Source organism: Vicugna pacos, chromosome 25 (genome assembly GCF_048564905.1).
Source record: "Vicugna pacos chromosome 25, VicPac4, whole genome shotgun sequence".
Lineage (NCBI taxonomy): Eukaryota > Metazoa > Chordata > Mammalia > Artiodactyla > Camelidae > Vicugna > Vicugna pacos.
In genome coordinates, this window is record NC_133011.1 from 9,001,756 (window position 1) to 9,018,142 (window position 16,387).

General features: G+C 35.0%; 1 protein-coding gene and 1 pseudogene across 5 annotated transcripts in view; one reads left to right on the forward strand and one right to left on the reverse strand.

Moving 5' to 3' along the window:
* The window catches only part of VPS13B (vacuolar protein sorting 13 homolog B), a 625,623-nt gene that overhangs the window by 196,203 nt on the left and 413,033 nt on the right, over nt 1-16,387 (forward strand). The gene's annotated exons all lie outside the window — the stretch shown is intronic.
* Nucleotides 4,201-9,159, reverse strand: LOC102533736 (aconitate hydratase, mitochondrial pseudogene; annotated as a pseudogene).

Genomic DNA, 16,387 nt, shown 5'->3' on the forward strand with positions numbered 1-16,387 from the left:
GTACTGGATTCCCTTCTATCCTGTGCATCTGTGTTTACCATACCTGGAAGAATTGAGAAGATAATGATTCAAATAATTTTCCCTCTTTTTTGGTTCAGATGAGGAACCATATAAGACTTATATGTCTTTTGAAAAGGCTTGTATGTTCCCTGGCATTTACAACAGGTACTCAATATATATACTGAGTGAATAAACTGGTGTTAATTCACATTTAATACTTCAGATATGTAATTTGTTTCCAGCTAGCTTCTAAGCTTCATGAGAGCTAAGACAGTGTGTTCTCTGTTATGTGAATGTTTCTAGTTGTTGAGTAAGTAGTTTATAAAAAACTTAAATAATTTGGAATAAGGCAGAATTTCTCTCTACCCAATTGGTTAAAAACAAATTAGTTTGTAAAACTAATTTTGCTCAAAATGGAAATGGAATTTGATAGTTTGGCAAACCAAGATATTACTTGTAAGAGTTGAAAAAGAACTTGAAAAATCTCGAAGTTAAATTGTTCAAAATTGATTCAGTTTCCTTTTTGAATAACGCAAGTAGTTACTATTGAGCACTTTCGTGTGCCAGAGACCATCCCATGCTCTTTCTATATATTAGATTATATAAAGGTCATAACTGTCCTGTGAGGTATAACTCTTCTTCCTTTTCCTTTTTTCCCTTTCTTCTTTTCTTCCTTTCCTCACCCTTCTTCTTTCTCTCCCCACCCCTCTTCCCCCAACAGGTGAGAAAACCATGATACATAGAGGCTAATTACCCAGGATCAAGCTGTAGGTAGTCAGTTAGGATAAAAGAGTTCCATCTCAGGAAAGTTAAGAGCAGTGCTCATGCTTTTAACCAAATATAAACCCCAAACAGAGAGAGATGCAGCCTTGGAGAGGAATTCTAGCATTCCGACAAGTAAACCAAGTGGTGATTTTTGGGTAATACAGAGCCTTTGAAGGATGGTGAGAAAGTCCAAAATAACCCAGTGCAGTGGTATTGTTGGGTGGGGCAGTAGGCTACTGCAAAAGATTTACTACCATTGCTGTTTTATTTCACTGATAGGTTAGATTGCTCTTCAGTTAAGTCTTAACTGTTGCTTATTTTGTCACTTTGAGTGCTTCTTGGCTTACCATTGCATATGTCTTAAGAGTAAGTACCCTTTTTTGAGAAGTTTAGCTCAGGATGAATTCTAAGTTTTCATTTAGTATGGCTATTTCTGGATTATAGGACTTTTCTGCTTATAAAGAGGTATCTTGCCAGTTTTATGTGAAATGTACTGGGTGAAATTTTCAGTCTCTTGGCATTTTTTGAGAGGTCTAAACCCCGTGTTTTAGTTTGAGGCATATTGTTTTGAACATCATTTCAATAAATACTACTTAAGTAGCTACTGTGAGTTAGAATCTGTCCTATTTTGAAGCATGTGTTTTATAAAATGAATGATTAATTTTGAAAAGATACATTTTTAAGTTATTCTGAAAGGACACTGTAATCTGTGTATCTTGTTTGACAAAATCACTTAGGGAATGCTGATCAAAATTTTGTTACATTTTTTTGCCTTGACATTCAATGCATGTTGTTAGTGGTTCAAGGAAACCCATCTACAGTAAAGAGAAAAACCTTGTTAGTTCCAGCTTATAAATAAAACTGATCTTTTTGCAGTGTTACTGCCAATTTCAGTTTTGAAGCAACTTACTTCTTTTTGAGACATCAACTACAGTGGATTATATTAAATTTAACCACCAAGCTTTCTCAGTGATCTTTACTTTCCTGTTCTGTACTATGACAATATTCCCTTTGAGATTTCACTAAATAATGTCTTTATTGCAACAGGTTCTAATTTTTAATTTTTTTTAATTGAAGTTGATTTACAATGTTGTGTTAGTTTCTGGTGTACAGCAAAGTGATTCAGTTATATATATATTTTTCATATTCTTTTCCATTGTAGTTATTACAAGATATTGAATATAGTTTCCTGTGCCATGCAATAGGAGCTTATTTATCTATTTTATATATAGTAGTTTGTATCTGCTAACCCGAAACACATAATTTATCCCTCCCCCTGGTGACAGATTCTAATTCATATTGCAGTACAGACATTCTGCCAGTAAATAATTTACTAACATTCATTGTTTCTTTTTTTTTTAATTAAAATTTTTTTGGCAGGGGGAGGTAATTAGGTTTATTTGTTTGTTTTTTCAGTGGAGGTCCTGGGAATTGAACCCAGGACCTTGTGCATGCTAAGTATGTGCTCTACCACTTGAACTATACCCTCATCCCTATTCATTGTTTCTTTAGAGCAAAAAATTTTTTGACAATGGCTCTACTGACATTTCTGAATAGATAGTTCATTGTTGCTGGGGACTGTCTTGTACATTTTAGGATATTTTCTAGCATCCCTAATATCTACTCACTAGGTGCTAAAAAAAAAAGTTCAAGAACCACTTATTCAGCATGTATGTTTTATTCTGTAATTTATATTAAGTAATTGGAGATGCCTATTTAAAAGTGTTCTCCTAGGATTTTAGGAAAGAATTGAAAGTATGGACATGTTATTTGGAGCAGTTATCTTGGGGCTACTATTTCTGTATGTCCTATACTGGAATTGTTTTATAAAAATTAAAGTACCCCATATCAAAATCTTTTGACCACAGTATAATGCTAAACGGTGACAGGATTGTCCTCATTGTTACATTATTATGGCTATTTATAGAGAATATAAGGTACTAATTAGGGTCCCATGATGGAGTGTGTGTGTGTGTGTGTTTAATGAAATTTTTTTATTTGAAGGGTGGAACTTTAGAAGAGAAAGGAGAAATAAATTTTGGGAGTTTAATCAAGTGCTGAGTAAACGTCAAAGAATAAGCTTGAAGTTTCTTAACATTACTTAAGATAATTGTTTCTTACCCCTGGACACAAGCTCCTACATTATTCTAGCTTGTGTCATTTCCTCTTTCTTCACATAATCCTGCCTTCAGGCTGAATTAATTGTAGCTCCTAAGTATTCCCTTCTTTGTGACTTCATTTTTAATATCCAAGTATTACCATCTGTATTTTAATTTTTGATTGTCTCCTACCTTCTGAGTTGTGGGAGAATGGAGTACTGGGTTGACAAGTGAAGGAGTTAGGAGGAAATCATAGTGATACGAGGTACTATGTTAAGTTAGTTGATCCTTGTGATTGTCTTTAAACAGAATGGAAACCATCGATATCTTGTCTTTGAATAGCCTTTAAGAGAATCTCCAGTTCTCTTGGTAACTAGAGACAGTTTTTTACTAAGAGTCAGTAGTCAGAAATTTATTTTTTTCCACTTGTCTTAAAGCATTTAGTATCAATTTAGTCTTTTATTGAATTATAGCAATAGATGGAGTTCAGGTTCTTAAAGAAAATTCACACTATTCCTGGTAAGGATTGTTCCTTCATTTTTCAGCTTAACACATTAAAAATGCTTTCCTCCAGATTCTTTAATCATAGATAAACTTATTGCACATCCATTGAACTTCCTCTCTTATATTCTTTTCAGAATAAGGATAGATAGTTCGACTAAACTTTTATTTATCTGGCCCGTGACAAGGGATAAACCCTATAGAAGAAAAGTTAAACTTAAGTGAAGACTGCTGGCAATTTACTTAGCTGTTTTTTTTGTTTTGTTTTGTTTTGTTTTGTTTGTTTGTTTGTTTGTTTGTTGTCATGGATTGGTCCTGAAGAGTGCTTAGAAAACCTTACTTGAGGGATTGACTCTGTTCATTCCCTTCCCCCCAGTTGTATTGAGAAACAATGGGCATATGTCACTGCATTAGTTAAAGGTGCACAGCATCATCATGTACTGCAAAATGGTTACCACAGTACAGTGTTGGCCGAACTTACTGTGTCAGTCAGCTTTGTCCATTTTAAGCAGCATTTCCTACCATGGCATTGCAAGATAGCCATTTACTACAGTAGCACTACAATGAGAGCTAGAGGACAATAGAACTGTCAGACTGTGTAGCAACATTATTTGTAGCTACATAATTTGAATCTTGCAAGTTATAGCTCTAGGGCACTGAGACTTCTTTATGAGGAACCTCTCTTTTAATAGGCTATGTTCTCATTAGCATAGAGGCCTGAGTGTGCCTTTATACTTTTAGTATATATGTTTGTGTCATTTAAAAAATTTATATTTCATATGTTTTGATTCCTTTGTTAGTTATATCCTTTCAAAAATGGCTTTTTAATTCAGTATTAAGTTTTCATTCCTGTAACTCTTACTTCGTCATTTAACTGCTGTATAGTAATCTCTTTTATGAATATACTGCAATTTCCTTTCTTGCCATGGTTCTCATATCTGATCACAACCCATCTGATGCCATGTTTCTTGTAGTAGTCAGGGCAGTCTCAGGGATAGGACAAAACTCCTGGGTGACAATATTGTGCATGGAGTTATCCTTGCTGTGTTTGATGTTGATGGTGCCAATAAGCAGATTGTTAGAGATACTATCCATGTGCCCCAGAACTTGAGCCAGGTGCCAACAGTCAAGGTTTGATAAGTGATATATTCTCCTTTGACCTTTATAAAGATCTGTAGGCCACCTGGTTCTTTGCCATTCACTTGTCAAAAGGCTCCAGGAGCTTCAGGCTCTGTCTTGTGGGGCTCATATCCACTCTCGGCCCAATGCTGTCCTTGGGGAGAGGGTGCTGGTAGGTGTCCTGCCTGGGGTCTGCCTCCACTTAGGGTAGCTCATCTGCATCTGGAGCTGCCAGCCTGAACTTTTTTCCATCCTTGCCTGTCAGGAAGTCAGTCTCTGGATTGCTTATGAGGGTGCCAGGAATGACCAGGGTTGTGACAATGCCTGGGGACACAATGGAGGCATGAGTCTCAGTGTTTACACTCTTGTGGCCCTTGAAGTTCCTGTTGTAGGAGTTGAGGATTGTGTTATTCCTCCTGTTCTTCTTTCTTTCTGTTCTACCAGCCAATGCAGTGGCCACAGACATTGGCTAGGACAAGGCCATCCACATCCTGTCGGATCTGTGTATAGCCGTTTTGCTCAGTGGTAGTGTATAGATCTGCTCAGATCCCAGTGCATTGGTGAACTGGGACTTGTGCTTGAGCCTGCAAGCCAGCTCCTGCCTGGCCATACCTGCTGAATGCCCCCTGGGCTCATACCTTGAGTTGGTACAGCTGCTGATCAGCCCTGCTTGGATGATGAGAAGCCATGCTTCCTTCTCTGCCACAGTACCCACTTCTGCCCTAGAGTGGGCTGGATCATGGTAAAGGGCACATCAGTGTGCTGCTTCACCTTGTTGAGGTTAATTTCAGTCAATTGGCTGTAATGGCAGTTAGGGTCAGGAGCACTGGTACCCAGTGATCCTTAGTTTTATATGCTAGATTTTCCATGTCTCCTCACCCTCCTTCACTCAGGTATTTCTTCATTCTGTGCTTGTAAGAGAGTACTGAGCCCCCCCCCCATTTCTTTGCCCATGCTGTAGACTGTCATCATGTCAGTATAGGAGATGGGTTCTACACCAGGCCCATGGTACTCCACAGCAGCGCCTATGTCACCTTTCACTGCAGGATGCCTGCCACCTTCGGGATTACATCTGTTGGTGAGGTCTCTCTGGAGAGCCTATCAGTTTCACACCAATCACCTTGGGGAAACATAAACAGCTCCCATGGCTGTGCCATCCACAGCTTCAACACTTCAATTCCATTTCAGATGCCTCCCAAGCCACCGCTGTTGGGAGTATGGGAGTAAGCTCCCAGCAGAAGAATCCCAGGGTATGTGATTTTCCAAAGTGATACAGTGAATAATTCCAGATCCAGGCCCTCATTAGGACATACTATACTTGGAAGCTGAAGTTGCCAGGAATTTATGCACTTTCTGGTTTATGTCCTTGGCATGGGGTAGATGTTTCTCTTCCCTGAGCTGGGCCTTGATTAAGTGGTCACAGTGGATGGTGGATAGTATGGTAATTTTGGGCACTCCACTGCTGATGAACCATTTGTGTCATAACATCCTGCCTGGCTGTGTAGTCGGGCTAGCAGCCACAGATACATCTTGCCCAACTCAATCTCCTGGTTGGCTGGGGTCATTCAGGTTTCCATATACTATCTTCTGGAGAGGATCAGGGCCTGGTTCAATAATTTGTAAACAGCATTAATGTTTTTCTCTAGCAGGTCTGAATGGATGTGCTCATTGGGCTCTAATAAGCTGATGACCACCTTGGCCCACTGGTATGGGACTGATGCTATGTAGTAATACTGCAAACCCTCGGACTTTCTGCACCTGGGTCACTAATAGGCATTATTTTGTGGACCGATAAAGATGAGATCACATCTTATATATACTTTATTTAAATTAAATTTTTAAGTTCCAGGAAAATCTGTATTTGGACTTCAATTGAAATCTTATTGTTCTTCTTGTCTGTATTTTATCTTACGTGTATGTGAGTGGGTGTTTTTATGTCTGTTTTATACTCCATGCATATAATTTTAGTATATTTTATTTTTTATTTGTGTTTTAATTCGCTGGCTAGGACTTTCAGCACTGGGAGTAGTGGTCAGCATCTTCTATGTCATGATTTTTTAAAAAATCCAATGTTTCCCCATTAAGTATGATATATTATTAAGTAGAATGTGGTGCTAAAAATATATGTGGAACATACCGTAATTAGGTTGAGAAATTTCTGTTAAACTATTTTTGCAGGCTTACAACAAACCCATATTAGTCATGATTTATTTTTTATTTTTACTAAAGATGATACTGTCAAATTTTATGAGAGTGCTTGGAAATTTAATTTATACACCCAAATAATTCTACAGGTAGCCATGGAGAGAGATGGGGGGGAGGGGGGAGAGAGAGAGAGAGAGAGTGAGAATGAGAAAGAGTGTGTGTATGTGTGTGTAAAATAGATAACTTTAAAAAAATTCTGGAAGAGTTTGTTAAGGTCATGTTAGCTTTGGCTAACAAGTGAAACAGAATAACTTTTTATGTGATTGAAGAATAGATTTTTTTTAAGGAATTCCAAAAAGGAGATTCTAAAGATTTTATTCAATAAGAGCATAATTTGACTGAGTGCTTTTTCTTCCAAGTTTTAATTTCTAATAAATTTACTTAAAAGCAAAACCAAACAAAAACATTTCTGTTCTTGATAGTCACACATGTATGACTGGGGAAAAAACTGGTAAAAAGGGCACAGTAGTCCCAGTGACTGTTCTAAGGAAAACTGCATGACAGAAGCTTATAATAAAACATGTGAAATTAGGACAAATAACCTTGGAATTCTAGTTCTTTCACATTGTGGAGCAGTATGTAATGAGAGGTTAAAGGATGGTTAATTTTAGGACAAACAAAAATTAGTTCATTGATTTTAAGGGCAGGCCTACCTTAGGTTTAAGTTGAATAGCTTGTTTTAAGGAGATACAGTCTAATATAGCAAACTTCTTTCAAAAAGGCCAGAGTGCACAGCACTTGTTTGCTAATGTTATCACTTATTAAGAAAAGATAGCACTAAAGGCATTCCTTGATCTGATTCTTGTTCCATTTACCTGACCCAAATCTCCCCGAAAGTCTCTCTTTTTAAAGTGATTGAACGTATTTGTAAATAAGTCCTGGATTTATATCCTTGAGGAAGGCTCTTGATGATTTTTAGCACTTAAAATAATTATGAAAAGCAAGAAATGAACTTTGAAATGTACACTGTGTTATTGTATAATATTATCTATGGTTTTATGTGATTTTTTTCCATTTTAAAATGTTTTATTTTGTAGAATACATGTGTGGCACTTATAATTGATTGAATATAATTATCTTGGTTTCCAAAATTACCAGTTTCATGATTAAGAAAATAACCTGTATATTACCAGCGTTTGTATGAGAAAATGAAACTGAAGTCATTTCAACTCACAGTTTATTTTCAAATATACATGTTATAACTATGAAGAATTTTTGTTTTGAGGAATAGAAATTGCAACACAGATTGCTTTCTGAGACTTGGATAATGTTAGGAAACATTTGGTTAAGTTGAAAATGAGATTTAATTTTCACTTAATAATTGAAAACTTAGAACTTTGGGGCAAAACCATTATGATGAGGTTTATACTCCAGGCCTTCTTTTCATTTTGTATTTCCACATCTGTGCTTTCTAAACAATAGAGAAGAAATATCCCAGGATACAAAGAAATGAAACTTAAACCAAAATTGGATATTTCATCAGATTCCAGACAGTGGTTTTAATTTTCATAAATATTTTTATTGTGTTCACATGCTAGAAATTTGAATATCTTTAAATATTTATTCTCAAACTGCATAAAAATTTGCCTGCATTCAGAAAACATGTCAAAATTGGATTTTTAACTGAAAATTGCCTATCACAGTCTGCGTTATCTTTAGTGTTTTCTTGTATAGGACAAGTCATATTGTTCAGAAATCTGTTTATTTGTGGAGATGTCTTTTTAGTTGCCTCTGTTCAGAATCAAAACTTTTTAAAGTATCAAGAGTGTTGAATTCAGGCAATTTCAGTGGTCTTTAGAGACAGAAATCCAGTTCTGGTTGAATAGCATTCAGAGCGGACTTCCAGCCTTGACAGAGGAAAAGGAAAAATAATAGAACAAAAAAAAGGAAAACTGTCCAATCATGGGAGAAGGGAAGTTGAGAGTGAGCAGTGGAGAATGCTACCAACAGTCTCTCCTAGAATGGAGCCTCTAGAAGAGAGCAAGTTTCGTCAGAATGTCCTCTCTATTGCTGTTATTACTTGTTGGAGAGCATAATTTCCTTCAGTGTTCGAGGTGGGGGAAGGTTAAGAGTTGCTAGACTAGTACTGCTTTAGCTCTCATTGGTGTCTCTGCTTCTAAGCTTGCACTGCTGTATTCTTTACATCACACTGAGTAATTGTTTTCCCCTTTAATATATAAATAAGCTCATGTTATTGCCCGCTATTTCCTATCAATTGGAAACGGAAAACTCCAGCTGCTTTTTCTAACTTAAAAATCCCCTACCTACCTCTCTGACCTAATTTATGACTCTGTCCCTTTCCCACTATATTTTGGCTAAACTGCCTTTATCGTTGTTTAGGGCTGTTCTAGCTGTGCCTTCTGTTTGGAATGGTGTCTTACCGCTTTGCACTTGGCTGGCTCTGTGTCAGCTTACATGTCAGTTTCATAGCGAGGTACTCATGACCATCCAATACTAAAGATTCACCCATTCATTCTTTTTCCTATTACTGTATTATAATTCTTTGAATTATACTTACCACTATCTGATGTTTTCTTGTATGCTTGCCTTTTGTTTATTTCTCTATTAATTACTGTATCTTTAGTGCCTAGAATGGTGCTTAGCATATCATTGGTGCCTAATTAATACTTGTTGGGTGTAGAAACATATGATCCACTGCTCTGGGGCTAGATATGCTACCCATGTAGTATTAATAACAGTGTATGTGGTTTAAGTCATACTGTCCATAATTTTTAGAAATTTTACCTGCTTGCACTATATGTTTTATTGTAATGAAAATACAAACCAAACAGTAAAAGTGAAAATGAATTTTCAGGTCAAAGTCTGGAAAACTGGGTTGGAATCTTAGCACTTTCAGGTATAATATAAATTAGATTTATTCACCTTACTTCTGTGACTATGTTCCTTCTTCTGTAAAGTAACTTATCATAGGGTTGTTCTAAGGTTTAATTAAAATAATATATTTAGGAACTTCTTATGAAGTCACTACTCAGATTATCTTAAATTCTCCCTTATTCCCCTCCCCAAAAATCTTTACCTATTTTTAATGATAAAGTAATTTCAAAATATGAACTTCAGTTTTATATTACAATTTTACTACATATACTGTACAATGATATAACTTAAAATTAAATACCTTAGAGAATCTCCTATATTGCTTTTGAATATTTTATGAATAGCAAAATGGTTGACTTAATAATTTCTTCAACTTTTTTTCCTATTAGTTCTTTCATTCCTGTGTCTTTTCCATTTCTTTCTGTCACGAGTAGCCAATTTCTTTTTGATTGGTTCTTCATGTAACTTGAAATCCTGTTTCTTTTTCCTTTCTGAAGTATTTATTATAGAAAATATATTAGCAAGAAACATAGATATATTTATTTATCTCTAGGCTTTGATGACTATGGAAGAATAAAGCCCATTTAGCTTTTCTTTACTTTTTTCTCTGTGTTAAAAACACTACATTTAATTACATTGATCTATTCCTGAACACAATTTACAGTTTTCTGCCTCCATACTTTTAGTCATACATTAAAATGCTCAAAATGTCCTTTCTTCCTTCTTCTCACTTGCCCAAACCTCTCTCTTCATAAAGATTAGTTACAATCTACCTTTTTCTGGTGACTTTTCCAACCTGCTGTATCTGAAGTGATAGCTTATTTTTAAAAAATCTTAAGTCAGCTATTGTTTGTAATTAATCATATTTTACCATTTCTAATCTTACTTTGTTTTCTTTAGTCATTGGTTATTAACCACTTTACTTTTTTTTGCTATCTTATTTTGTGGTTTTTAATTGCCATTTTATTTCCCAACTTAATGAGGTGTATATTCCTTTCAAGATTTCAAGCTCTTTGAAGTCCCTTTCCATAGTGTTGGCTATAGCATTTTTTTCATTTTATATGCTTAATAAAAGTATTTTTATTCCTCATAACAGCCATTTATTTTATTCCCAAAGGAAATAGTTCTGTATTTTATGAGTGGCAATATTATGAAGTGGTTAAGTGGCAGACTTACTGTAGCCATATTGCTTGGATTCCAGTCCCAGCATAACCACTTAATAATTGTAGGACCTTGGGAAAGTCACCCACTTTCTCTGTGCTGCAGCTTGGTAATCTCTAATGAAGAAAATAATAATACTTTATAGGATTGTTGTGTGGATTAACTGAGAAAATAGACATAAAATGTTTAACACATTGCCTGGCACATAGTTGCCACTCAGTGTTCACTAGCGTGTGTGCGTGCTCTCTTTCTCTCTCTCTCTGTATATAAAATAGTTATATACTTATACATATATAATATATATGTAAAATAGTTTATATATATATATATATATATATAAATCAACTTTCTCTAGTAACTCTTTCTCTCCTTGTCTCTATCTGAATTGCAGTTGTATTTCTAGAGCCAGACCACTGCTTTCCTCCCTCCCTCACACCCTCTCATCTTTCTTCTCCCCTTTTTCCCTCCCTCTCCTTCCACGCTTCCTCTCTGCTTCTTTTCTATTTTTTCGTCTGTGTGTGTCTGTCTGACTATAAGCAACTCAAGGAAGGATGACCCTAACAGTTGGTTTAGTGTTTTTAGAACGTGAATTGTGTGAAACCCTGACATGTTTTTCTAAGAGTCCATTATGTTAAGAAGATGAGTAAGTATACAGAAATGAGTGAGAATGTTAATTTGGGAAACAGATTTTGGCAGTATGAATGTGGATTTCATAATACTGGCCTGTTTTATCATCACTTATACCAGTGTCCCACATAAGAACCCTATTGATAAAGAAGTCTTGACTTGTACATGACGATAGTTTATTCCTTAAGTGTAAATTAGTAATTTCATCTAACAGCAGTGTAAAGATAGTTGCTTATACGGTCACCTCCTTTTCATGTAAAATATTGTAACTAAATGTGAAGAACGTTGATGCAAACCAAATGTTAACTCTAGAAAATTATTAATTCAAAAAAATTTTTCTACCAGGAACAATCAAAAGCTTCCCAGATTGTTAATGGTTTGGTTTTTCTCTTAGACCAGAGAATGTTGTAGTTGGGTAAACACCGTGTGAGTTCCAGAGCCTCATCTTAGGCCACATCTGAAAACTAGCAGCAGTGGTCTATCCAGCCAGTTATGAGAGAATATTAGCACCACCTTGTGGTGTGTTCTATACCCTGCCATTTATTTTTAGTGCCCTGTCATTACAGGGATCTTGATAATCAGGAAAGGAAAAATATGGAAGACCTCAGTTTAGCAATTACTTTTCCAAAACAAATACACATTCTGGTCATTCTTCTTACTATTGAACTCTTAACATTTCCATAAGATTTTTAATTTCAGACCTTGCCTATTATAATAATTGATTTAAGTACTTTAAATTCTTAGGCATTTGTAACAAGATAGTTTTAAAGTGTGTAGGAATAATATTCGAGACTACTCTGGTAGAAATTATATTTTCTTTGAATTATGAAAGATTATTGAAAAATAAGTCCTTTTATATCTTAAAAATATTTTAGAAATAAGTATTTAAGTACAATGTATTTGTTGAATTTTGTCTTGATTTCTATTGTAATATGTAGTATATAAACTGACTTAAAATACAGTTCTTTGCAAATTAAAATACACTCTTAATATTTCTTGAAAAAATTTTATAGTCATGAACTGACATTGATGTTTAAAAGCAACATTTTCATGAAAGTTAGAATATTAATTTTCTTACAAGGATGTATTTTATACTTTTATGTTTTGAACAGCTGGTTCCTTAATTTCATTCTTTGTTAAAATATTTTTAGATTTTTCTAATTTGTCTGGAAAGTAAAATATATCAGTTATATTCAAGATTATGGGTTCTATGTAATTTCTGAAAAAAATCAATGCTAATAATGATGGATAAATATAAAGAATTGGAGTAGTGTGGGTATCATAATGAGGACATTTTATGTTTTAGACAGTAATGGAACATATACTGTGTAGACTGAGTCCTCCATATAATTAAAAAGTGCATACTAATTTTTTAATGTAAATTTCCAAAGTTGACTGTGTGGCTCAACCTTGAATAGTTGTAATAACAGAAGAGAACAATTTAAGGTTTTTTTTAAAAGGATAAATCTGTAGTTTATTTAGATTTTGAAATGCAACAAAAAGTTTCAAATCAATCAATCTAGCTAAAAAGAAAACTGAAATTACTAGAATTAGTAAACACTTCTGATTTGTAAAATAGTAATGAGCAGTGTTCATTAAAAAGTAACTTATGATAAAATAAACAATGAAGTGTAGACTTAAATAGAATTTGTCTAATTTAGTATGTGGGTTAACCACATAGCATTTATGCAGTAAGCAATGTGTTCATTCTAATTGAAAAGTAGGGCCACTAGGTTATGAATTAGTGTATGATCAAGGCCATGCATTAGTATTACTTGATTACAAAGGAAAACCACTGTTTTTTTCTTTCAAAACATTATGTTGTAAACTTAGTGAAATTATAACCAAGATTAATTAATTAATCTTAATTAATATAACTATTTTCTTTTTTTGAATACCAACTTTCTTTTCAAATAAGGAAATTTTTAAAAAGTTACTACTGAAATTCACCTTCATTTCATAAAACAAAATGCTAAATTAATGTGAACAGTTTAATAGGAGGGCATAATTTCAGACTAAAGACATATTCTCTTCTAGTTATCCCTTTCTCAGTGGATTTTTGCCTACTCGTGTATGATCTACTGGCAAGAGCAAAAGGTGTTATAGGTGGTAAGTGATATAACTTGGAAGACTGAGAGACTTACGGTATCACTGACAGAAACAGGAGAACCAGCTGCAGGAGCCAGTTTTGATACGCGTGTTTAGTTCTTAGCCACTTGCAAAAAGCTTCCTTGGCTAGATTATCCCTTCCTCTTGGGGATGTTGGTTTTGGTTTCTATAGAGCATTTGTTACTTCATCATTATCCACTTCAGTGTGGAAAATTATTTTCTTTTGAGGGGGATCATTAATTTCGATTTCTTCTACTCTCTGTACTCTTATGTCAGACAATTGTTATACCTTCGGGCTTTGGAGGACAGAATACTTAGTTTGACATACTAGCTAAAGTAAACTTGAACAAGTTACCACCACTCCCTGATCCTCAGTTTCCTCATCCTTAAAATGAAGGTGAAAATAGCTGGCATGCAGTAATAAGTGCTTGGTAAATAATGGCTATTACCTGGTATTATTACCAGAAATGGACTTCACAGTGGTCTTACCAGAGTCTTAATGGAAAATCCATTTGACACTGTCTTATTAAGGAACTGGTAGTCATTCCCTGCCTCTCAGTGTTGAGGCTTGGAGTCATACCTCTCATACACTGTCTTAGATCAAGGGTTGGCAAACCTCTTATAAAAGACTGGATAATAAACATTGTAGGCTTTGCATACCATAGGTCTCTGTTTCAGTTATTTGACTCTGCTGTTGTAGCAGGAAAGCAGCTGGAGACAATATGAAAATGAATGAATGTGGCTGTCTTCCAATAAAACTTTATTTATAGACACTGAAAGAATTTAATATAATTTTCATATAATCTTTTGAACTTTTTCAACTTTTAAAAAATGTAAAATCTGTTCTTAGCTATATTCTGTACAGAAGCAGATAGAAGACTGATTTTGGCTTGCAAGCTGTATTTGCTGACCCTCTCTTAGAGCAGAAATACATGAGAGCAGGGTAGCAGGCAGTCTCTGTAGCCAGATGTCAAGATAGCATCTCCCAGGAATGAGGGATATCGGACTTGTACTTCTGATGCAACTGTAAAGCTGATCTTAATTAAGATAACTTGGAGAATATTATCATCCAGGATTGTCAGTCTTGCCTCCTTGTATTCTTAGATAAATGAGGCTTTTTCCCCAATAGGTGCCTAATGTGCAGTATTATCCTCCTCAGATGTTAGCAGTTAGGGACAGAGTAATTCTCTCTCTGTCAGCTATTTTAAAGACTTACACAAATGGAGGGAAAGGATTGCTATTTGGTAAGTCTCCCTTTAGGCATCTATAGAAGTCATTTCTTCCAGGACCTTCTAGTAAGGCTGGTTTGGTTAACGTATACCTCACTATTGGTTTATAATTTTGACTCGACTAGATTTTCATTTCTTAAATGTGCCTTTAAGAGCACTGCATCCCCTCTAGCATAGGATGCTGAGTCTTTCTTCCCTCACATCTGTCTCTTGGAAGACCATTTTGTTGGATTGGTTACCTTAGATAATTCAGCAAGCTTTTGGTACTGGAAAATGGCATGTCTTGTTCTGGGAAATCTAAAGATAGAACTATTTTTAATTCTTCATTTAATTTCCTCCCTAAGATATGATAATGATGGTGATGATAATGATGATTGCAGCAACTCTCACTTTTTAGGTTTCTATGTAACAGGCATTTTATAAACATTTTCTCATTCATTTTTCATAACAGCCCTATAAACTATGTGGTATTCATCTCGTTTAACATTGAAGAAATTTGCAGTGAGATGGTATGGTTAGGGACTTCACATAGGTGGTGTCAGTGCCAGATTCAGACCTATACCTTTGACTTTGAAGCCTTTCCACTAAACTTTGTGCATGTCTAGGGCATTACTAGTCTTACTTGTTTATTAGTTCAGTGTCTCTATTGAATAAATATTAATAAGGTAGTGATTCCCGTCTAAATTTGTATTTGTACCTTTGGTTCCTGTTATAGTAGGTGCCCAATGAATGTTGATTGAATTAATGATTGACTAACCGAGGACAGATTCAATATAATGGTGAAATAAGGGAAGAATGGTCTCATTTAAATTAGGAAGTCTCCATAAGTAGTGTAGTATGGGTAAAGAGGGACGTTTAATATAAAGTGAGTCTTTCCAAAGACCCTTTCAAGGTTTCTAGTGACATTAGATATGTAATTGTCTGTTGAGACTGTTTCAGTTATCAGATCATTAGATGTATATGGTTATTGCTTTAGGTGCGTTTTTTTTTTCTTTTTTTTAAAATCATACCCTTTTGAAGTAAGTAAGTCATGGTCAGGCCTAGGATAGTCCCAGCTACAGAGGTGTCTTCACTTTCTCCTCCCTCCAACCCAAACCACCTTAGGTAACTTTCTCTCTCTTGTATTTGTGTGTGTGCGTATATACATAAAAGTCATTAGTGGAGACTAATTAGGATACTAATTAGTGTGTATATATGTATGCATATGTGTATACATATTTTAGATTACAAGTAATTCAAAGTTAATAGATCATGATTATTGAAATGAGAAAACTGTTGAAACTTTGTGAGAAGCTCCTGTGAAAAGTATCATACATGTGTATGTGTGTGATTGTAAAGATGTTCTACAGTACAGGCATATCTCCCATAGTGCCAGGCACGCATCTTTGAAAAATCTTGCATTTGGCACATAAAATCAACAGAGCTTTTAGGGAAGATAGGACTAGAAGTAGTACCACTCATAAAGTATGGAACTTTATAGCAAAAGTATTAAGAAAAACAGTAACAATTTTGGTAAAAATACTAGTACAGTTACCTCTCCTCTGACAGTTGTAATCAGCATAGTTGTCACGATAGCCTTAAATCTTGGGCTCATGATTTGTTTATGTAGATGTTTGAGAAAATTTGCTTTTAAGGGTGATCACTTTCACCAAGATGAAAAACAATGGAGCAGTATATGGACTTTTTAATAAAAACAATTCTTTAAATATAGGGTAGATGTCTTAGCATCTTCTTCCT